At 45.2% G+C, this 24,439-nt stretch overlaps 1 long non-coding RNA gene across 1 annotated transcript; it reads right to left on the bottom strand.

The window, feature by feature from the left end:
• Positions 1 to 792: 792 nt before the first annotated feature.
• On the bottom strand, positions 793 to 18,075 carry LOC309344031. Its single transcript, XR_014157561.1, has 3 exons — positions 18,024 to 18,075; positions 2,775 to 4,354; positions 793 to 1,336 (listed from the first exon to the last, which is right to left on the bottom strand). It is a non-coding gene; the product is annotated as an uncharacterized lncRNA (long non-coding RNA).
• Between the last annotated feature and the right edge of the window lie 6,364 nt (positions 18,076 to 24,439).

The following is a 24,439-nucleotide window of genomic DNA, read 5'->3' as shown; positions in this document are numbered from 1 at the left end:
AGGGCAAGATTAGTTATGATCACTTTGAGTTCAACCTATGAAGCTTTCTTTAGGTATCCTTTCCCCCATTCTCATAAGGCCACTTGCTGTAATTCATCATCATATCTTCTTGTATGCGTGAGTTCCATGCATGCCAAAAGATTCCCAGAGGTTGAACTCCTTCTCCCCTTCCCCTTCCTGGATACAAGGAGTACTGGGGAACACTGCTACATTACCTGCAATGGGAAACCCCTCTTGTAGGGTATGAATGGGTTGATTAACTAGTCCTGTGTTGATTAACTAGTACTGGCCGATGGCCAGTTTTAATTGGCGAAATAAAATTAAGGGCACACTTTTGTTTGTTTTAGGGTATTTTGGTTCCAGTGTGCATGCAAAGGAAACCGAAGAGGAACATACAAAAACTGGCTTTTTCTTCTTCACAAAACGATTGTTCACTCTTTTTTAGTAAAGGTAAAGGGACCCCTGACCATTAGGTCTAGTCGTGACCGATTCTGGGGTTGTGGCGCTCATCTCGCTTTATTGGCCGAGGGAGCTGGCGTACAGCTTCCGGGTCATGTGGCCAGCATGACTAAGCCGCTTCAGGCAAACCAGAGCAGTGCACGGAAAGGCTGTTTACCTTCCCACCTATTTATCTACTTGCACTTTGACGTGCTTTCGAACTGCTAGGTTGGCAGGAGCAGGGACCGAGCAACGGGAGCTCACCCCGTCGCGGGGATTCGAACCGCCGACCTTCTGATCGGCAAGTCCTAGGCTCTGTGGTTTAACCCATAGTGCCACCCGCATCCCTCACTCTTGTTTAGAAAGCAGTAAATTTCCTTTAGCATCTCAAAATGGCACCTACTCTATATCTGAAGCTTGCATAATGTGCATGTTATCTAAATGAAATGGATTTGCTTGCATATGATAAAAGGATTGGAAAATCTTTTATTATCAGTAGTCAGACCAACATTTTAATTTTATTTCAACATGTTTTGGAAGTTGGATTGTGTAGCAAACAGTTCAAAGATGAGGAAGTCCTCAAGAAAAAGATACTAATCACAGTACATTTTGACTTATTGACAGCACTCAAGGGGACCAAATTACAGGAACAATCTAGGTCAGTATAAATCTTCATCCTTAATCAAAGATCGTTTGAAAGATGTTGATTGTTCCCAGTTTTCCTATAGGAAATTCACAGTGTGACAGAACTGGATGAAACTGATTTTAATTTACACTTTTTCCGGGCGCCTCATCCAACTGGCAGCTGAGTCATTCATACAACAATGCTTCTATGGAGACACAGGATCATAGACTATAAATATGAATTGCTTTTGTCCATGTCAAAGGGTCATCTTACCTGAAAATGAAATCGTGCTGTTGAGAGAGGAATATCAAATTGGCCAATCACATTCCTATTGTTTACTTTTAAGTTCCACCAGTTTAAACTGGAAATGGTTGCAGAGATGCTGAAATTTCCCATTAAAACCAATGAGACATACATTTTTTTAATTATTTAAATATTTTTATTAGGAATTTCAACAAAACATTTTATCAAAAAACATATCATCTTTAATCCCCCCCCATTTCCCCCCTCCCCCCTCCCCATAAAGTAACCCACTCTCCCTCCCCACCCCCCAGACTTCCTTCAGCTCCTCTCTCTGGTTTATCAACAAATGTTATTCTCTGCATGTTACAAAGTTGTATAGATCCTTAATTTTTCTGACTGGCTATTATCAATAAAAATTTGTGAGTGTTTATTCAAAACCTGCCAAGGAATCTAGTTCGTTTTGTTCTTTCTTTAGGTACTTTGCAAAGGGTTCTCATTCTTCCTTAAAGTCACAGTTGTCCTTATCACGTAGTTTATGTCAGTTTCGCCAATTCCACATAGTCCATCAGTTTCTCTTGCCACAGTTCTTTGGTTGGGGTTTCTTCATTCTTCCATCCCTGTGCTATTAAGACTCTTGCCGCCGTTGTCGCATACATGAAAATGTTTTCCAATTTCCTTGGCAGGTCTTTTCCTACAATCCCTAACAGAAAGGCTTCAGGTTTTTTTTACAAATGTTAATTTGACCATTTTCTTCAATTCATTATATATCATTTCCCAGAATTTTTAAATTTTACAACAAAATCCCACCACATATGATAAAAGGTCCCTTCTTTTTCCTTACATTTCGAACATATATTTGAAGCAGTTTTGTACATTCTTCCTATTTGCCCTGGTGTTATATACCATCTGTACATCATTTTCATATAATTTTCTTTCAACAGAGAGCAATCTGTAAATTTTAAGTCAGTTTTCCACAATTTTTCCCAATCTTCAAACAGCGTTTTTTAATTGTTAAATGCAAGATTTAGTTTGTTCTTTGAATAGATGGTCTGTTTCACAAGGCCTTCCAGCATCAACCTATTTGTTCATTCTGTTAATTCTCAGGAATAGGATAGTACCATACTTTCAGGGCAAGCATGGTGTCACTGGGATCCAGATAATAATTTATAGTGGAACGTCAAAAATCAAATGAACATAGAATGCAGCTTGTTAAAACTATGAGCCAGGATCCAGCCAAAGAGAACCACTATTGACTTCTATGGGAGAGGAATAAGTACATTCTTAAGATTACCTAGATTATAATCTGGTTTTTTGTGTGTGTTCATTTGTTTGGCCATAATTTGCATCTTAAATTTTGATTTCCATCAGATTAATTTTACTTCTTTTCTGATCTTCTTCCTGGTGTTTTTATTGGGCCCCTACAACATGTCTGGAAGCAACAGAACGTGATATTAGTAATTTGACTTACCGTATGGTTACTCTATGCCCTCGTTCATTTTCTCCTACACAAATCGAGTGTGCGTGGATGTTTACTTTGGAGAGCCACTTAAAGGCTGTCTTTCTAAGACGTCTATGCTTAAGAGAGTGTCGGTGAGAAGGCTGACAGAAAAGAAGGACAAGCCTCTCTCAGTATCATATCAGAACATGCCGGAATGATGACCATGTGGTTTGGAGCTGATACGTTTCGTTTCCAAGTGACTGAGAGCAGAGCTATCAGTGTGTAGGGGTGATGTCTATTGATCATCATGCTCAAATATGATGCAGTTGCATCGCTGCAAAAAAATTATTGGGATAGAGAAGGAGCTTGGCTGCAATCCGAGGTCATTTGAAGTTCAAGGGATTTGGGTCACCATTTTAATTAGAAACAGGATGCTACCAAAAAGCAGTGAGTGATATCTAACTAACACATCCTGTTGGTGCAAGGATTTCCATTTCTGCAATTGGACTTTCCCCTTTCTCCTTCCTCCTTGTGTGCCTCCTCAGATCTGCTCTGGAGAGTTGGGGGACCCCCTAAAGTAGATTTAGGAGGTGCAGAGGAAGGGGGGAGTGGAAATCCTCACACTGACGGGACCATGGCTTAGGGCTGATTCTAGGCCATCAGTATTTTGGGGTTGAATTCGATCTCGTGCCACCAATTTCATTTACACCATACCCAATGTCATTCATCTTCCCTGCAAACAAATCCAAATTAATGTACCTTAAAAGCCAATGCCGTCTAATCTCCCTACAAACAAATCAAGATGAATGTTCAGTAAGCAGGTCTTCTGGAAGCACCAATCTCACAGCAGAGGTCCATTTATTTGCAAATTCATCACATTTTCACACAGGCCCTTCAAAGGTTGCTTTTCGATATTCTTTTCAGCCTCACCTTCAGGGTACACATTTGTTTGTTTGTTTGCTTGTTTCAAAAAACTCAATTCGGTTTAGAACTATAAACACCTGAGCTATTGCACAGCTACCGTTTGCGATTTCTGTTTCACAGCCGTTATGATTAATTGTGTTGGTAGCACAATCTTTGGAAAGTGCAAATCCCGGTTTTGAAAAATGAAATGGGAAAATGTCGGGTGAGCCAGCTGCACTGCAGAAAACAAGCTCACGGGCAATGAATCACACTCAAGAGTTTCTCAACCTGATGATGAACAAAACCATCACACTTCAAGTGCTTAGATTCTTAGCTGAACTATTTAAACCTGGACGCACTTGTACCAGGCATTACAGCTTTCGGTGTATGTCGTTTTCCTTTGGCTCTACACAGCGTTAACAAAGATCAGACCAGCGCCCCCCCCCCCCAACTGAAAGCATGCAGGTCCCATGAGAAAAACCTGAGGCTGCCTACAAGTAAAACAAGTATACAGTGGTACCTCTGGTTAAGTACTTAATTCGTTCCGGAGGTCCGTTCTTAACCTGAAACTGTTCTTAATCTGAAGCACCACTTTAGTTAATGGGGCCTCCTGCTGCTGCCGCGCCACCGGAGCACTATTTCTGTTCTTATCCTGAAGCAAAGTTCTTAACCTGAAGCACTATTTCTGGGTTAGCAGAGTCTGTAACCTGAAGCGTATGTAACCTGAAGCGTATGTAACCCGAGGTACCACTGTATATAGAAACATAATAAAACTATACAGGGCAGCCTTCAGATGTCTTCTAAAGGTTGTATAGTTATTTACAGAGGTACCACTGTTTATCCTTTCTCTCAAGTATACAGTCACCCACTTCTGTCTTTTCATATAGTGCTGCTCTTTCTATAACAGCTGACAGAGCCAGCCTAGTAAGACCCCCCCCATCTGCAGTAATAGTAGTAGTAGTAGTAATAATAATAATAATAATAATAATAATAATAATAATAATAATAATTTATTTATACCCTGCCCATCTGGCTGGCCTTCCCCAGCCACTCTGGGCAGCTTCCAACAAAATATCAAAATGCAGTAATACATCAAACATTAACAGCTTCCCAAAACAGGGCTGCCTTCAGATGTCTTCTATAAGTCTGGTAGTTTTTGTTCTCTTTGACATCTGGTACAAATTTAAAGCAGTATCATCCCACTTTAAACAATCATGGCTGCCCCCAGAGCATCCTGGGAGATGTAGTTAGTTGTTAGGAAAGCCCCTATTCCCTTCACACAGCTATAATTCCCAGAGCTCCATGGGGAGAGGGGCTGATTGTTAAGCTACCATCTCCCCTACTATTTCAGAGCTTTGAAGACCAGCAGGAAAGGGGAAGGACTGAGGAAATTTAACAAGCGGGGTGTTCGTGCAGTCCCACAAACTGCTTTGTGCTACTTCCTTGGGGACCCTGGTGGGTTGGGAGCATATTGAGCCCATCGATAAGGCAGAGACACGCAGCCATGTTGGCTCCTGTTTGTGGATCTTGCCCAAATACAACACCCAGACATCCTACATGCTGTATCAAAATGTTCACACTGATGCTGAAAACAAAGGGTACAGGAAGTGAGAGGAGAGCAGAAGTCTGCACTGGGCCCAATCACCTGATATATATAATTTAAAAGGGGGGAAGTCCAAGGGGGGAGAACAAAGTTGTGTATAAGCAATAGGGCGGAAAGCAATATACAAAAATGCAATATACTTCCATACATTCTTATATAAATTGACATAGTGTTATTATCATAATACATATGTAGATGTTAATAGCCTGCCACATTCTGTATAAACCCATTCCAAATGTGGTTAGGTTTATCCAAACGAAGTCTACATCTGTAAGCGTCTAAGCTGCAAGTGTTGTCATATTGCCGGTCTATTGATTAAAGGGTATCACATCTTTATTCTTCCAGTTCATCACTTTCTGTCTCTTGGCCACCATTAGGGGGTGTAGAATCCACTTTTGGTGTATCATTGTTAATTTCCATACAACAGGTATGTAGTTCAAAAGAATATTCTTCGCTGAAAGATCTAACTTTTTCTGCTCAGTCATAGCTATATACACATGAGTTGGTGTTATTGTTGACTATAAAGGTAAACATAAAGGTAAAGGACCCCTGGACCAGTCAGAGGCGACTATGGGGTTGCGGCGCTCATCTCGTTTTCAGGCCAAGGGAACCGGCATTTGTCCACAGACAGCTTTCTGGGCCATGTGGCCAACAGGACTATCATCATCATTTTATTTGTATGCCGCCTTTCCATAGCTAAAACAATGTTCAAGGAGGCTTACAGCATCAGAAGATTTACATAATTACTAAACCACTTCTGGAGCAACTGGACACCATGACGAAAACCAGAGTGCACGGAAACATCTTTTACCGTCCCGCCACAGCGTTACCTATTAAAACACTTCCTGTAAAACTATAGGAATATCTAAATCAGGCCTTCCTCCTCCAGCTGGCAAGATGACTGGGAAACACTTCCCCTGCCATAGAAGGTCACAGCATACCTGCAAATTCTGGGTTTCCCCTGGCATCGCTGGGCTGCTGCTGCTGTCTGCAGGAGCCTTAAGCTGCTCTCCCAAACCATGGCCCTGGGAAACAAGAAGGACATTGTATTTTCCTGGCATAAGCATCCACTCTAGGGGACAGGGGTCCCTGGGCCGTCTTCATTAATGTTCTTGTGGGACACAGTCCCCTAAATATTTTCTCCCCCCCCCTTTGTCTTCCCATTTCCCTTCCTTCCTCAGTCTGCTGCCTCTCCCCCAGCCACACCCTTCCTTCTCCTGTGTGGCACAGAGCAGCCCAGAAGCAGAACAGGGGAAGGTGATCCAGAGGAGACAGGGCATTCCTGTGGTGGGGACATAGGGCCCCTGGGGGGCCAGCCTGAGCACTGGTGAGGGGGCCTGGCCAGCTGACCCAGGGAAGAAGGGAGGCAGGACAAGCACGCCTACCATGCTGCCCTTGCCCATGTCACCACTGCCTGTTGACGTTTGCTGCTCCCGCCTGGGTCTTCCTGCTATATACCTGCTGGAATTGACAAGGCATATGACCCTCACCTGAACCTCACCCGACAAATAGGAGCGTACAGATCTTGTCCGGAGATGCTGCCTCCGAAGCTGCTTGCTCTGCTCGGCTGTTGGCTCTTCTAGAGCTCCCAGCTAACTGTCAGATTCTAGAGCTCCCTATTGGTGGCTGTTAGGTAATTCCAAAAATACAGAATCCATTAACAGAACACAGTGTTCATTCGTAAAGCAGTAACATAAATCTCCATTGCTACATATTGGGTGTGTATTTCAGCGGTTGAACGTACAGGTTTATGGCCATGCTGTAGTGTAGTGCTTATGCGACTGTGAATAAAAGGTGGCTGGGCTAATTGTCCCGGGGTTTGGGGTGGGGGGAGGTGACAAAACTGGTTTCCAATAAGTGCCACCCCCTTTATTGGGTCTTGGGTTTACAATTTTAGGACAGGGGAGATTGCAGCACTGGGGAGATGGCAGGCTGGCGAGGCCCCCTAGATTTAGAGGCCCTAGGCTTCAGCCAACTTAGCCTATACATAAATCTGGCACTGGCTATATCCTATACAGGAGCAGGGCCGTCTTAACTGTTGGCACTAGGGGTGCACGGCACCAGGGCACCGGGCTCTCAGGGGCGCCAGGCTGAGAGTCCGGGGCCAAGCGTTGGAGTCCGGGGAAGAGCCTCCGACAGCCGAGCGGAACAGAGTCCATCGGAGCGCCGTAAGCTCTTCTGCTGTAGGCGGCTCTTCCTAAGACTCCAACACTCGCCCCGAACTCACACCGAGCCACAGCAGCAGAAGAGCCCGCGGCACTCCGACAATCTCGCCTCCGCTCAGCTGTTGGCTCTTGCTCCAGCTGCATGGCAGCTAACTGTTTCGGCGCCGCACCCGGAGCGCTGTGTAACGTCGTGGTGGGATCCGCTGCGCGCCAACAGTACCGAAGGCAGCAACAAAACCCGAGAAATAGGAGCGTACAGATCCTGTCCGGAGATGTTGCCTCCGATGCCGCTTGCACTCCCCATCGTTCTGCACTGGTACCCCATGTTGGACGGCGCTGGGAATGTGCACCAACAGCAGAAAAGCCAGCAAAGGAACCCGCAGCTTGGCGCACACAACAGGATGCATCACACAGTGCCCACAGCGTTACATGGCGCTCCGCGCACAGCCAAAACAGTTAACCACCATGCGGGGGGGGAGGCAGCGGGCAGACAGCACAGTGGCTGTGCCACCCAACATTTTGTCGTCCACCCAGCATGGAACCCACACCCCCTTCACACGGTCCTGTGCGTGGGGCGCTGGCACCCCTTTTGGTTGGCATTGTGAGTTCTTGTGTCCCACAACCATTCTAAAGTTTCTAAAGGTAAAAACTATTTCCTTAAAAAAAAGGCAACAACTTTGCCTAAAAAAATGTTGACAGCTCTGGGCAACCTAGGGGCGCTGGGTAGATCTTTGCACCCTGGCGCCGCATATGCTTAAGACGGCCCTCCACGACGGCCGACCCCTGGCTCAGAAGGAGGGGGCAAGACAGGCGAGACAGGCCTGCTCCACCCCAGCCCACCCCTGTTTTGCTCAGGTTGGTGCCACAACCTCCTGGCACATGTGGGGAATGGATTCCCCATGGAACTAACATATCGCGACTTCCAGGGTGGCTTCCCCTTCTTCACTGCGCCACAGCAGGCGCTGTGGCCTGCCTGTCTTAGGACCTGGGAAACAGAAAGGAAAATACAAAACAGAGGAAGTAACCAACCAGTTATTCACAACAGAAAATATCAGCTGGGGACCACAGCTGAGGACCTGCCAAGCTATCAACAGCTGTGGACAAGTCATGCCAGGGAGCCAAGCCACATGCACCAGTGATGGGTGACACTAATAGGAAGAAGAAGAAGAAGAAGAAGAAGAAGAAGAAGAAGAAGAAGAAGAAGAAGAAGAAGAAGAAGAAGTAGTTGTTTATTTCTATGCCACTCATCTCCTCTGGGCCTCGGAGCTCCTACCTTCAGAGTTCCTCTTCATGGTCACTGATGGGCACACCTGATCCTACTGCTGGACTAGTGATCCTGAACAGCTGCCCAGCCCAACTTCAGGTCCCCCACCAAGTGCCTCCCTTCTAGAACCCACTGCTCTCAACCGACTCTCACCTGCCTCCCCCCCCAACATTCACTCCCCCATTCCAAGCCTCCTCCAGTCTTCTCTCTCCACCAGAATTCCTCTCCCTTTCTTCCCCCTCCCTCCCTGCTTGACATTCCCTTGGGAATTCTAATAAAAAGGTCAAGGTAAAGGACCCCCAACAGTTAAGTCCAGTCGTGGACGACTCTGAGGTTGCGGCGCTCATCTCACTTTACTGGCCGAGGGAGCCGGCGTTGGTCCGCAGACACTTTTTCTGGGTCATGTGGCCAGCATGACTAAGCCGCTTCTGGCAAACCAGAGGAGCGCACGGAAACGCCGTTTACCTTCCCGCCGGAGCGGTACCTATTTATCTACTTACACTTTGACATTCCTTTGAACTGCTTTCGAACTGCTAAGTTGGCAGGAGGTGGGACCGAGCAACGGGAGCTCAGCCCATCGCAGGGATTTGAACCGCCGACGTTCTGATCAGCAAGCCCTAGGCTCTGTGGTTTAGCCCACAGCGCCACCCTCGGGAATTCTAACAGAATCACCTTAATTACCCTATTGCAAAAACAGAGGAAGAGGTTACAGATGGGAAATGTCTGGGAATCCCAAAGCCTGAACTCACAGACCCTAGTTTATTATGTCTCCCAGGAGGACTCGGGATGTACCCTGGAACTCAGCCTTTCTCTGTCGCCTCTCTGGGTCAAATTAAAGATTGTAAGCCCCTCGGGGCAGAAACCTCTTTCTCAAGGGTCACATGCAGCAATGGTGCAAACAAATAATACAAAATAAATCTTGCTACACTCCTGCCCTGTGCAAGCTGAAGCCCGCCAGATGCCTTTCCCTGGAAACCAAAGGCTGTGTACACACCATCCATTTAGGGCTCATCCAACATGAAAAGGAGCTAAGTCTGTAGACCTGCATTGCTGAGAAACAGGGACTCAGGCCTTAGAAATACAACGGGCAGAGAGGGCTCTTTGTGACGTCCTTTCCCCTGCTCTCCTGGAGAGAAAGGAGCATATTGCACTTTGAGTTCCCCTCTCTCGTCTTTGGAGCCGCTCTGGATGCAGACATGACCCTTCCGCATGTTAACATGTAAATACCAGTCTTGTTGCAAAAGTTAGGTGCCACCCCTACACTCTGCAAGACGCTGGGGGGAGGGTCCTGGCACTCACCCAGGGTCCGTGTTCCTTTGTAGAATGGGGACATGGCAGAGACTGTCGTAGCTCTAAGAAATACTCTTTATTCCCCTATTGGTCCTTTCCGTCTGCGTGGAGGGAGTCCGCATCTGACAGCATGGTCCTGTCAAGAGGAGCTTGTCCCCCACAGCAGGGTGGCCCTGGAGTCCCAGCCATCTCTCGCAGCCTCTCCAATGGACCATCAACCCCTTTGGGCATGTTCCTGCCCTGGCTTGGAAAGAAATCTGAGCCTGCACTTTCCCACTGACGTCTATCTTCCTTTCAACACAGTGGTACCTTGGGTTACATACGATTCAGGTCACAGACTCGGCTAACCCAGAAATAGTGCTTCAGGTTAAGAACTTTGCTTCAGGATGAGAACAGAAATCATGTTCCGGCGGCGCGGCAGCAGCAGGAGGCCCCATTAGCTAAAGTGGTGCTTCAGGTTAAGAACAGTTTCAGGTTAAGTATGGACTTCTGGAATGAATTAAGTACTTAACCTGAGGTACCACTGTACTCCAAATCCTCCAAATCCTAAAGCTTATTACTCTCTGGGGTTTAGGGGTGTCCCCAGCAAATCCATCACACTATTTTGCCTGCATAGTTTTTACTGCTACTGTTGCTGTGAATCAAGGCATGATAATAAAGTAAGGAAGGCTTGTTCTAAAACTTCTCAGCTTGCTGCCCGGTTCTTTCTGAAGTGCCCTAAGAAGAGGGAAGGCAGCTAACTTCTATTCCTAAGCTTTTAGTTTTGATGCCAAAAAGGGGATTATAAAATTCTGTTCAACTCACATTTGTGGGTATCTGGAGGGATAGATTTCATTCAACGTCCACTCTCCTTCCTGTTAAAACCCGTCTCAAAACTTTGGGAAATTCTCTTTAAAATGATCTAGAACATGTTGAGAACATGGATGAGTGTGTAGGTTGACATTTAATGGAATGACCCTGTGACTTCAAGATGTGATGTGTACGGAGCCTTAGAGTTAAGAGAATAGAGGCACGGAAAGGCCATATGCCTTGTAAGCAACCAGATATTCACAACAGAAAATATCATCTGGGGACCACAGCTGAGGACCTGCCAAGCTATCAACAGCTGTGGACAAGTCAAGCCAGGGAGCCAAGCTGGGGACCACAGCTGAGGACCTGCCAAGCTATCAACAGCTGTGGACAAGTCAAGCCACATGCTTCAGTGACGTGTGATGTTAACAACAACAACAACAACAACAACAACAATGTTATTTCTATGCCACTCATCTCCTCTGGGCCTTGGAGCTCCTCCTACCTTCAGAGGTCCCTCTCATCATTGCTAATGGGCACACTTGTCTTGCCAAGTCTCTCACCATCATCTGACAGGCATCCCTCTTGCAGGGCAATATAAGGCTTGCTTGCAAAGCAGCACTTTGTGACATAATAATAATAATAATAATAATAATAATAATAATAATTTATTATTTATACCCTGCCCATCTGGCTGGGCCTCCCCAGCCACTCTGGGCGGCTTCCATAAAAACCAAAAATACAGTAAAATATCACACGTTAAAAACTTCCCTAAACAGGGCTGCCTTAAGATGTCTTCTGAATGTCAGGTAGTTGTTTATCGCTTTGACATCTGCTGGAAGGGCGTTCCACAGGGCGGGCGCCACTACCGAGAAGGCCCTCTGCCTGGTTCCCTGTAGCTTTGCTTCTCGCAATGAGGGAACCGCCAGAAGGCCCTCGGCGCTGGACCTCAGCGTCCGGGCAGAATGATGGGGGTGGAGACGCTCCTTCAGGTATACTGGACCGAGGCTGTTTAGGGCTTTAAAGGTCAGCACCAACACTTTGAATTGTGCTCGGAAACGTACTGGGAGCCAATGTAGGTCTTTCAAGACCGGTGTTATATGGTCTCGGCAGCCGCCCCCAGTCACCAGTCTAGCTGCCGCATTCTGGATTAGTTGTAGTTTCCGAGTCACCTTCAAAGGTAGCCCTACGTAGAGTGCATTGCAGTAGTCCAAGCGGGAGATAACCAGAGCATGCACCACTCTGGCAAGACAGTCAGCTGGCAAACAGGGGCCAGGCTGCTGGGTTGTCAGGCAGCTGAATTAGGAAAAATAAAATGGGGGGGGGTGGTGTCAATGTGTGCTGGGATGAGGCCATCGTGGGTCAGGCCAGAGGGTGCTGTTGGGGTGTGTGGTTGTGCCTCTCCTTGTTGTGCATCTTCCTCCCCCGCCCGTTCCTTTAGCTGCTCAATAGAATCATAGCATGGCAGAATTGGAAGGGACCCCAAGGGTCATCTAGTCCAACACCCGGCATTGCAAGGATCCTGCCCCCAGCAGAACTACCCAAACTGCATAGAAATTTATTCATGTATGCGACTACAGCGGCAAGAATGTTACTCACCCCAAAATGGAAAGAAGCAGAAGTCCCAGCAAAGGAAGAATGGATATGAAAACTTATGGAATATGCTGAGATAGTGAAACTTGCTGGAAGAATAAGAAATTGAGACAACAAACTTTTTATAAAAGACTGGAGATGGTTTATTGAGTATTTACAGACAAACTGTAAACAGATAAAAACATTGGAAGGATTATTGTGTATATACGGTATTTAAAGTAGATAAACAAATGAGCAAATTAAATGAATTTGGATATGCAGAAGATATTTTTTAAAAGTAACTTTAAGGAACCGCAGAAAGGGGGGGGGAGGAAGTCAAGTTTTGAAATGTTAAAATTATTGTAAAATTAAGGAAATGTATAAGCCTGAAATGTATAAATAAAAATTTTAAATAAATGAATAGAAGACGCAGAAAAGGGAGTATGTCAGGGGAGGGGCCATCTTATCTTGTATCTTTTGCAAGTGAGCAGGGAAGTCACATCTCTGAGTGGCCTTCCTTGATGGCATCCTCATCACGATCCTCCCGCCCCGTCTTATTCCCCCATTTAATATGGTTTTGCTCTTCCCGCTGAGAATTTGATGAGTAAAAACGACAACATGGAAACCTTCAATCTGGATTGTATGGGGGATGGCATTTCGATGAGGAAGGCGTTGTGTGGATACTTATTGCATTTCTATCCTGCCTTTTTCTCCAAGGTAAGGTAAAGGTAAAGGACCCCTGGGCAGTTAAGTCCAGTCCAGGGTGACTATGGGGTTGTGGCGCTCATCTTGCTTTCAGGCTGAGGCAACCGGCGTTTGTCCACAGACAGCTTTCCGGGTCATGTGGCCAGCATAACAAAACCGCTTCTGGCACAACGGAACACTGCAATGGAAACCAGAGCACACGGAAACACAGTTTACCTTTCCTATTTATCTACTCGCAATGGTATGCTTTCAAATTACTAGGCTGGCAGGAACTGGGAAAGAACAACAGGAGCTCACCCTGTTGTGCAGATTCGAACCGCTGACCTTCTGATCAGCAAGCTCAAGAGGTTTCGGTGGTTAAGACCACAGCGCCACCCTACTGTTGACTGTGGAGGGTGGTGGAGAATACGGATATACCTAGGGGTTGGTCAGGTTGACCCCTGTCCAGGGCGCAGGCCCAGTGGGGGACACAAAAATTGCACCTCTCCTCTCTGGCTTGCAGTGGCTAAGAGCCCATCTGCTTATGTACACACTCCAGGGGCTGCTCCTCCACTAATCTGGGTGGCCGGATGAGGGGCGCAGGCTCCTTTGGGTCCCTCAGCGGAGAAATCCTGTCGCTGATCTGGGCTGTCACAGCGGGCCCTACAGAGCCCCCTCCCCAGTTGGCCAACAGCACTATTAGACATGTAAGCAGAGCACCCAGCAGGGCTTAGAGGAAAAACGGCAAGAATTGCAGGAGGAGGAAAAGGGAAAGGAGGGAGGCAGAAAGGAAAGCAATGAGCGGAGAATGGGAGTGTTGTAAACAAAAATTGGCCTTTTCCCTTATGGGGTATCCAAGACCCCATATAGAGTCCTTACATAGGTTCCCTATTGGTAGGAGAGAATAACAGAGGCCAACCAGAGAATATTGAGAAGCAAAGCAGCTAGTAAGCTTGATCTTTATTGAACTGTTGCAACAGGGTGCTCCCCTCACCCGCAGGAGAGGAAGAGGAACCCAGAAAAATGGCACGCAAAGCCTTATAAAGACTTTTGAAATTGCCACCCTGTAGATCAAGACCACCCCCAGAAACATCATACATACATCACAGAAGAGGTGTAACCTAAGACCACCCCTCAGATACATCACACCTACATCACAGAAAAGGCAGTCTTAAAACAGAAATTTGAATGTTGTTTTTCTCCTGTCATTGTTTATCTCCTGTCTGGCAGGTTACTTGATTGGATTGCCTGGGTAGCCTGGCCAGTCTTTTGTAATGATAAATACTTACTTCCTGGGCCAGGTCACAGGCTCACACCCTATTCATATCTTAAATGTGCCCTTAAGACAGGATTTGTGAGGAAAGAGACGGCTTTCCCACTTTGACCTTGCAGAGAAAACATTTGGTCAATTTAGGAATCAAAATGGTTCCAGGTCGGTCTTCCTGTGCTGATCTATGTACGTGCTTGGTTGGTACACTTATGAACATTACCATATATCTAAGGCTATAAAATTCCTAGCACAGGAGGAAGGCGGACTGATAGAGGAAGAGGAGAGGCGGAACAGAGCCAACCTCGGAGGCTGTGGAAGAAGTCACTGGTGGAGTGCAAAAGGCAACAAAAAGCAAACTTAATGGGTTTCTGGTCCATGGTTTCTCCCAGCTTCAGAGGCACCAATATAGCTCCTTGCCAAGACTGCAAGGAAGCCTAGGTGTGCTTCTGTTGGAGACACAAGGACCAGCACACGAATGAAAGGAGGGACTCATAAGCTTAGAGCCCAGAAGACTATGAATCACTTCCTCCCATCACAAATGTGCCGTGCTGATCTTAGGATAATATTTTTTTTATATAAAAAACAACAACCCCACCAGTGATTAGCTGTTTAAACTCCCCAGGATAAACGGTGCCAGCCAAGCAGGGGAGATCAGCTTTGTAAGAGCACATGAATACAAATCTGGAAATCGAGTTAAAAATAAGCTGTTCCCATGGGGACTAAAGAGGAGGCTGGCTCACCCCATCTCTCTGTATTTCTATGCAAAATGGAGACATGAGAACCAATATTCTCCATAATTAATGTGCAAAGATGCAAAAAAAATTATGGAACAGAGAGTCCTGCTCTTGACATCATTCCCCTGCTTTTTGGGGGGGCAGGGATAAATACCGGTAATGTTTCTACCTTCTAGAAATCAGCACTTCTTACCGTGGGTGGGTAATACCCAGCTTACCTTGCTGCCTGGTGCAAGCTCCAAAGGAGCATTTACATGGCGGAAATAGAATTAATTCCTGGGAAAATATTCTGAGAGATTTGAAAAGCAGCATTTAACAGCAAAGCTGCTAATTGTGCTTCAACTGGTGGCCACTAACTTCTAAAGAATTATGCCCAAAAGACTAGCTCACTTGAGCCAGTCTCGGCCTAGCCAACCTCACAGCATCGTTGGAAAGAGGGAGAGCCATGTGTGTTACCTTGAGTAAGAAACAAACACAATAATAAACAGACCAAAACAGATTTGGACTGGACAGCCCTTCATATAGAGGATTCCTTCAAGCAGACGACTGTCTTCTATAAGATAGGATACATGGGCCTCCTAACTGAAAATGGGACTCTCCAGCCAGAGTTAAGCACTCTTAAGAGACTTAAGTGGTGCTTCGCTCCTCCCAACCCACTAAATTCAAAGGGACTTGGAAAGTGCCTAATTTTGGCTGCTTATTTATTTAAGCTGTTGGTATGCTGGGTGTTTTTTTCAGGCAGACCTCACAAAGCATTTTACATAATATTATTAAAATAATAATCACCAGTAGCTATTATAAAGTAGAACTATTATACAATAGAATAACAATCATCAGTATCACTTATACAATAGAAGACCTGTTTCCGTATCTGCCCTGCCTTCTACCCTCAGGGCAAGACAGACACCCACACATTATTAGGAAGGGAGGCACCATCTTTGGGAGATGGCGGACGGCAGCTCACCAAACTGCTTCTCCGAGATTGTGATCAATGTTATTCCAGCTCTATTTGTGCCATTTTGAAGTTAACAGAATGCAGGGGTGTCATGAAACTTCAAGGCAAGCTGCATTCAAAGACCATCAGTGAAGCACACCTCTCTGTGTAGGATTCATAGCTGTCAACTTACAGATTTAAAAATAAGGGACCAGCAGCCTCGGAAATAAGGGATCAGCAGCCAAAATAAGGGATTTTCAGAGCACAAGTATGTTCGACTTCTGAGCCCCTCCGAAAGCCCAGTCAGCAGCCAAACGAAGCCTCAAGCGGCGGTTCCCACAGCGCAGCAACCCGGCAAAGGGGTTGCAGCAAGGGAAACCACCGGCACCTTTCCGCTGGGAAGCGCTGAGCAAAGGCGAGTCCCCAGGCAACGTGGCCGATTTGATTGGCACAAGGCATGCAAGCTCCACCCCCCAGTCGTTCTTAGGCTCCTTATTGGGTGAGCAATGCAGCCAAGCAACACAGTTGGAGCCTCCCTCTCCCTGGCTGGCAGGCAGGGAGGGAGGGAGAGGAGCTGCTTCCTTTGAAACCCGGGAAATTTAAGGGACATCATCAATAAGGGACAGCAGAGGGACACAGCACTGGGATAAGGGACTTTCCCACCAAATAAGGGACGGTTGACAGCTATGCTAGGATTGCTTACGCCACCACTTCTAAGCACACACAGGTCATCCTAGAAACTGAGTTCCAGCAAGTTCTGGCGGGAAAAAGTCGTGTGTATGCACTCAGCTATACAGCTGCAAATAAAAACGTTTTAAAGGTGTGGTAAAGTGTAATATGCAAATGTGACACTAGATGGCGACAGTGAGCTATGCAAAATTCATTGTATTTTTCCAAACGGTTTTTTTTTTTTAAAAGCATTTCACAGCTTTTTTAAATATGTGTGTAGATTCCACCTGTGTGTGTGTGTGTGTGTGTGTCTGTGTGTGCACGTGCGCATTTTGCTGTACATTCTGAAAAGCAAAATGGCACTGCCATTCTTCCTCTTGAGATGATCTTTCAGAAAGCACAGTCATCTTCAGCCCTCCTTGCCAAATCACCAGCTTTTAAAATTTTGTTTTTAGTGAAAATTTTAGAGTGATCTAAAGAATGGCAAAAGAATGACGGAATGATTTCTAAAATTCTTTTTTTTAAAAACAACCCGCCAACAAATTATACAAAGAAAACAACAATACAACATCTAAAATTTATCATAAAGCCACCTCAGAAAGAAGTCACAGCTCACATGCATCGGAAGGCCTTGAAAAGCCTAAATTTCATTCACCAACTGCCCAGGAGAACAGATATGTTTTAACCTGGTTCCAGAATCCCCTCAAAACTGCCGCATTCCATGCTTTCACCCTATTATATTTTGCAAACCACTCTAGTGTTACTAAATATTTTGAAGCAAGCAGATGAACTCATGGCTCTGACATTAAGTTGCTCACACAGAGCTTCATGAGTTATTTGTACAAGTGAGCCACCTGCCAATCACGCAAGCAAACAGTGTGAAGAACCAACCAGCGAGCAAGAATGTAGGTGCTTTTGAGCAGGGATGTCCCAATGTTGCTGGACGGACTCCAGCTCTCACCAGCCCTTGCCGGCATGGCGAAAGGTCAGGGACTAAGGGAGCTGAAGCTCAACGACAGCCGAGGAGCCATAAATTTCCCATTGATGCTTTTGAGGAACAAATCTGTAGCAGCTTTCCCCAAAGCTGCTGCTCTTCAGATATTTGGGACCACAAATCTCCAGCTGGAATGTTTGGAGCTACCGTCCAAAATATATGGGTGTTGCCAAGTTGGGGATGCTTGGTCTATATACAGTGGTACCTCAGGTTAAGTACTTAATTCATTCTGGAGGTCCGTTCTTAACCTGAAACTGTTCTTAACCTGAAGCACCACTTTAGCTATTGGCGCCTCCTGCTGCTGCCGCGCCGCCGGAGCATAATGTCTGTTCTCATCCTGAAGCAAAGTTCTTAACCTGAAGCACTATTTCTGGGTTAGCGGAGTCTGTAACCTGAAGCGTATGTAACCAGAAGCGTATGTAACCTGAAGCGTATGTAACCCGAGGTACCACTGTACGTTTCTGAGCACAACACACAAGTGTTGGTGCTGATCTTTAAAGCCCTAAACGGCCTCAGCTCAGTATATCTGAAGGAGCGTCTTCACCCCCATAGTTCTGCCCGGACACTGAGGTCCAGCGCCAAGGGCCTTCTGGTGGTTCCCTCGCTGCGAGAAACCAAGTTACAGGGAACCAGGAAGAGGGCCTTCTCAGTAGTGGCGCCCACCCTGTGCAATGCCCTCCCATCAGATGTCAAGGAAATAAACAACTATCTGACTTTTAGAAGACATCTGAAGGCAGCCCTGTTTAGGGAAGTTTTTAATGTTTAATGCTGTGTTGTGGTTTTAATATTTGGTTGGGAGCCACCCAGAGTGGCTGGGGAAACCCAGCCAGATGGGTGGGGTATAACTAATAAATTTATTATTATTATTATTATTATTATTATTATTATTATTATTATTATTTGGATTGTCATCTTCACTTAAAATTATCACTTTCCTCCTGGTGGCAGCATGTCGGATAATGACCACCTGGACAGAATTTCAGACCAACCATGGCAAATTCTTCGAAGCAGTAACTTATTTATGATCCACCCTCGCTACCTGAGCAATATTGTGTATTAACCTCTCCGCTTCCGCTGAACTCCTGCAGTGCCAGCAGCATGAAATCCAGATTGGCATGAACTATCTACACAAACGTAATGTACATTTATAGAGCAGAACAGAGATGTCTCATGCCCTGCGCTGAGCAGAAGGTTAATATATTCTCTACATCTCGTTTAATCTTCTTTACCCTAATTGTTTACTGACAATATAGTTGCACTGGGATTAGCTATGATTAACTGTGCCTCTTAAGTTAATACAGGAACTTTCAAAACGTGTGGGAGTTTGTTTGTTTTTAAAGTTACTTACCAATATCAAAATGTATTGCACTTAATATTTTAACGACCAATTAATTTTCTAAACTGAGGTACTAATACACACAGCATGGACTTTGGCGAAATTAAACTTGCTAAGGCAAATGAACAAACCATTTTTAACCACTTATAGTGAAAGACCATCACTAAGAAAATGAGGAGGAAAGACAGATTTGTCAGTTATAATAAAAAGGATAAAAACAGATCAACAGAACATAGGAGGACATTGAAACAGGAATGGCAAAACATTCATATCTCCCACCTCAGGTTTAAGGGGGAGTTCTACTTACACCAATACTTACTTTAATTTTTTTTTAATTCCCTACACCTGCTTTACAGAAGTTATAACAAAATCTGCAAGGCTCAAAAATACCTCAAAAATGTAAAATGAAGACATGGCCGAGGCAAAAACAAATAAGCCAGCTCCATGGGAGATATTGATGCATTTGTTTAACTCTCCTGCTGAAATCCATTGGATTTAAAATTGCGTAACTTTTGCTTGACTGTGGGCTACATGATTTGTGAAGCTAACCTCCTCTTTCCTCCGTTATGTTTATGTTGGGGTTTTTGCTTCGTCTTGTTTATGAAAGACCGTTTTATTCCTGCAAGTGTTTAAGCGGCTGCAACCACACAACTTGAACAGCCATAGCGGCAAAATTTATGGGGTGGAGAAAGGAGCAACATTGCACATTTCGCAAAATCAATCATGGAATTGTACGTCTGGCAAGGATGCCCTGTATTCTAACTCAGTTTGCTGAAATACGTCCCCTTCCTTCCCAAACATTCCTGGGATGTTAGTCTAGCAGTTGATGGAAACCAACTCAAAGACTGCCAGATTGTTTTCTAGACCAGGGATGGGCACCTCTGTCTAGGACTCTAGCTCCCATCAACCTCAGCCAGCAGGGCCAATGATTAGGATAATGGGAGTTGTAGTCCAATGATATTCTCTTAATACTATGCTGTTTTAAATGTGCATTTTATATTTGACTTCACTTAGCATTGTTTTCTTTTGAAATGTTTAAGATTATTATTTTTGGGTTAACTTTGTTTGTGTTAAATATGTATTCTATACTTGACCTCCTTTGTAATGTTTTATTTTGAAATCTTTAAGATAATATTTTAGTTTCCTGTTAATTATGTTGCTTTGACTGTATACTTTATATTTTATTTTCTTCAGAAATGTTGATTCTGGATTGCTTTATTGATGTTTAATACTGTATGCTGTAAACTGCTATGAGATTTTTAAAAATATAAAGCGGTATAGAAATGAAAATAAATAGTAATAATAATACTGAGAGAGAACCACATTGGCTACCCTGATTATCTTGTCAGTAGGTTAGCACTGCTGAGGTAGCAGCTCAGCTTTACTCTTTTTTATTTCTCTTTCCTCCCATCCCTGCCTTAACCCCGCCCCCAACCTGGATTTACCCCCCCAAAAAAGTGTGCTTGCTGCTCAACTGTAATTTGTGGAGATGTAGAACTGTCCTGGTTCACTTCAAGCTGAAGATCTGGTGTAGATCATGTGATTATCCAAAATATGTACAAAATATGTACAAAATATCTATATATTTTTAAGCTCAGCGCTGGCCTTCCTACTCAATTATTGGCATAATCCCTTTTCAGTGAAACTAGCTGGCTAGGCAGGAAATGACTCACAGCCCCACCTCTCCCCACAAGAAATAGTTTCCATATACTCAAGAGAATGCCCTAGGTGTGCTGTTGTATAGAGGTTTGTAAATTTTCAAAAGGATTATTATTATTATTATTATTATTATTATTATTATTATTATTATTATTATTATGTAGTCCAACAGCAACCTGTGAGCTTCTAAGACTGAGGGCAAGCGTCCTGTCCCAAGCTGGCAGCAGGAATATTATTGGGAGGGGGCGTCTGTGATCCACATACCCTAGAGCCCCACTTGCCCTAGAGCCATTGTGGCATAATGGTTAGAGCATGGGTAGGCAAACTAAGACCCGGGGGCCGGATCAGGCCCAATCGCCTTCTCAGTCCAGCCCGCGGACGGTCCAGGAATCAGCATGTTTTTACATGAGTAGAATGTGTCCTTTTATTTAAAATGCGTCTCTGGGTTATTTGTGGGGCCATAGGAATTTGTTCAATTTCCCCCACAAAATATAGTCCGGCCCTCCCACAAGGCCCTCCCCCGGCTGAAAAAGTTTGCTGACCCCTGGGTTAGAGTGTTAGACTAGGAGCTGAGAGACCAGGGTTCGAATCTCCACTCAGCCATGAAGCTCTTTGGGTGAGCTTGGGCCAGTCACGGCCTCTCAGCCTAACCTAGCTCACAGGATTGTTGTGAGATTGAACCTACACTACCTTGAGTTCCTTGGAAGAAAAAGGTGGAATATAAAGGTAATAATAATAAAATAGAAGAATTCCCAAACCAAACCTTAGCTTAAGCTACCTTGGCAACCAGTCTTTATAGGTCTTTAGAAGGACAAAATGGGATCAGGAGTTGCTTTCTTGCAAAAAAATGAAATGGAAAACTTACGCCTATCTGATATCAAATCCCACAAAGTAAATACAGTGGTACCTCGGGTTAAGTACTTAATTCATTCCAGAGGTCCGTACTTAACCAGAAACTGTTCTTAACCTGAAGCACCACTTTAGCTAAAGGGGCCTCCTGCTGCCGCCGTGCCACCGGAGCACAATTACTGTTCTTATCCTGAAGCAAAGCTCTTAACCTGAAGCACTATTTCTGGGTGAGCAGTGTGTGTAACCTGAAGCATATGTAACCTGAAGCGTATGTAACCCAAGGTACCACTGTAAATCACTCATATCACTATGTGGCAGATTGGTTAGCATGGCAGACATGAACCCAAGTGGCCTAACTATAAAACCAAAGCAACTTTTATCCTAGGAGCATAGTTCAACACCTTCTGTCATTTGTAATAACACTTCCACTCTGCAAAGGATGATTTCTACAAGCCTTCACAATGCACTGGTAATGCAGGCCTGAGTAGATGCTGGAAGAGACTCGCTCAAGGCCACGTACTGTTGCAGCAGCAACAGATGTGAAACTTTTAATTCAAGAGCGCACAGAAACGCCATTTACCTTCCTGCTGCAGTGCTACCTATTTATCTACTTGCACTGGCGTGCTTTCAAACTGCTAGGTTGGCAGGAGCTGGGACAGAGCAACGGGAGCTCACTCCGTCACGGGGATTCAAACCACAACCTTCTATCAGCAAGCCCAAGAGGCTCAGTGGTTTGGACCACATTGACACCCGTGTCACAAGGGGACTTACTCCCAGGTAGGTGCCAGAGTTCAGCCCTTTCAAGACCACCGACAAGCCTGATATTCTGCCCTTCTCGTTTTAGGAGGTGCCTCCACCTGACCTTATCAAACTCTTGTTTCCTTATATGCATAGCTGTCAACGTTTCCCTTTTTTTAAGGGAAATTCCCTTATTCCGAATAGGATTCCTCGTAAGAAAAGGGAAGAGTTGACAGCTATGCTTATATGAGGGAACCTCTGTGTCAAGGATAGGGAACCTGTGGCCTTGCAGATGTTACTGGACCACAACTCCCCTCTTCCCTGGCCATTGGTCAGACTAGCAACAGATGTGAAACTTTTAATTCAAGGCTGCTGCATTGACTGTCTGGTCATTGAACTAGTGCTACTTTCTTTGAAAGCAGATACCCACAGAATGCATGTTACTTTTTCAAGCTGCTCAAATAGACGATGGATAAATTAGGGCCTTTTTTGGAGGGGAGGAAAACAGAAGAAACTCAAGGGGAAAGTCTTGCGATTGTATTTTTTAAAAAAGGATACTACTAATAAGTTATCTGCTGCCCCCTTCAGGCAACTCCAAACATTACAAATACAGCTGAAGAGCTGTTCCTTCCGATTACGGTAACGAGAAAATCAACCCACCCCAGCTTCTGTCACTACATTGGGACACATTTGGAAAGGGATTACAGACAAGCTATCTGGCTGACGGGAATGCAAGGTGAAAATCAGCTAACACCTGCACAAACCAGGAGAGTTCCTGGAAGCAGATTTGCCTGGAATTGTGCCATCTTAGCTCCTGGTCATGTAAGCAGAAGTCCTCCCTTGCCCCAGTTGGGCTTCCTATTGCTGCTAACAGGGTAGATTATCTCTCTCTCACACACACACACGTCAGTACACCTTTCAACCGATGTCAGCGAATGGGCTCAATACTGGGTTCTGCCCCGACTGGGCTAGGCGACAGGAGCACTTTCAGCGACCTTCCAATCCTGGACTTGCAACTGTGCATTGTGAGCAACAAACTCATGCAGAGTATAAATAACGCAGAAGCTAGCTGTGAAGCATAACTCATTTTATTTCTAATAGCTACTACAAACTAACGAACTACTGGCTTGCATGAGTGTTAGATCTCCCAGTCAGCCGTCTAGTCACTACATAGATAAGACTCTCTCCACACAGAGTCAGGCAGTCAGTCAGGAGTGGAAGAGTAGAAGAGCAGTTTCCGCCCCCTCCTTTCTCAAAACATCAGATCAGGAGATTCTTGCAATGGGAGGGGTGAAAGTATCAACAACACACACACACACACACACACACACACACAACACAACACAACATGTTGTTGTTTAGTCGTGTCCGACTCTTCGTGACCCCATGGACCAGAGCACGCCAGGCACTCCTGTCTTCCACTGCCTCCTGCAGTTTATTCAAACTCATGCTGGTACCTTCGAGAACACTATTCAACCATCTCGTCCTCTGTCGTCCCCTTCTCCTTGTGCCCTCCATCTTTCCCAACATCAGGGTCTTTTCCAGGGAGTCTTCTCTTCTCATGAGGTGGCCAAAGTATTGGAGCTTCAGCTTCACGATCTGTCCTTCCAGTGAGCACTCAGGGCTGATTTCCTTAAGAATGGATAGGTTTGATCTTCTTGCAGTCCATAGGACTCTCAAGAGTCTCCTCCAGCACCATAATTCAAAAGCATCAATTCTTGGGCGATCAGCCTTCTTTATGGTCCAGCTCTCACTTCCATACATCACTACCTAGAGGAGGAACCAGCAAGCCACTCCAGTATCCCTGCCAAGAAAACTCCATAGACAAAGACAACAGGCATATAAACACAACATACCCTCGAACATTTCTCTGATGAAAATAGGGGTGTCCTATTCCATAAAATAAAAATAGTAATAATTTTATTCTTTATAGACCGCCTGACTGGGTTGCCTCAGCCACCCTAGGCTGCTTCCAACATACAGTGGTACCTCGGGTTAAGTACTTAATTCATTCTGGAGGTCCATTCTTAACCTGAAGCACCACTTTAGCTAATGGGGCCTCCCGCTGTGCCGTCATGCAATTTCTGTTCTCATCCTGAAGCAAAGTTCTTAATCCGAGGTACTATTTCAGGGTTAGCGGAGTCTCTAACCTGAGGCATATGTAACCTGAAGCGTATGTAACCCGAGGTACCACTGTATATAAAAACATAATAAAACTACACAGGGCAGCCTTCAGATGTCT

The sequence above is a fragment of the Podarcis erhardii genome (genome assembly GCF_964252035.2).
Source record: "Podarcis erhardii genome assembly, chromosome: 6".
Classification (NCBI taxonomy): domain Eukaryota; kingdom Metazoa; phylum Chordata; class Lepidosauria; order Squamata; family Lacertidae; genus Podarcis; species Podarcis erhardii.
The sequence above is the reverse complement of the archived record's forward strand: the minus strand, read 5'-3'. Positions and strand labels throughout refer to the sequence as shown.